This window comes from Varroa destructor, unplaced genomic scaffold (genome assembly GCF_002443255.2).
Source record: "Varroa destructor unplaced genomic scaffold, Vdes_3.0 BEIS01000003.1, whole genome shotgun sequence".
NCBI lineage: Eukaryota > Metazoa > Arthropoda > Arachnida > Mesostigmata > Varroidae > Varroa > Varroa destructor.
In genome coordinates, this window is record NW_019211456.1 from 2,204,714 (window position 1) to 2,204,956 (window position 243).

Below are 243 nucleotides of genomic sequence, written 5' to 3' on the forward strand. Positions count from 1 at the left end.
CTCAACTCCAGCGGACAGCATCGGCTCCCTCTGCTACTGCAAATGCACTTCATTTTGCTACAGTTACTAACCGCTATTTCTGCTTAACTTCATTGAACTGCTCGCTCGACAGTGGCGCACTGTACTGCGTTTAAAGAGAGTTCAGTTTAATTTCATTCAAAACTTACGTCAGCAGGTCGCAGTAAAGGGTACTCACCCGCCTGCCCTCAAAAGCCACTGCTGCCATCTAGCCCACCCTATATA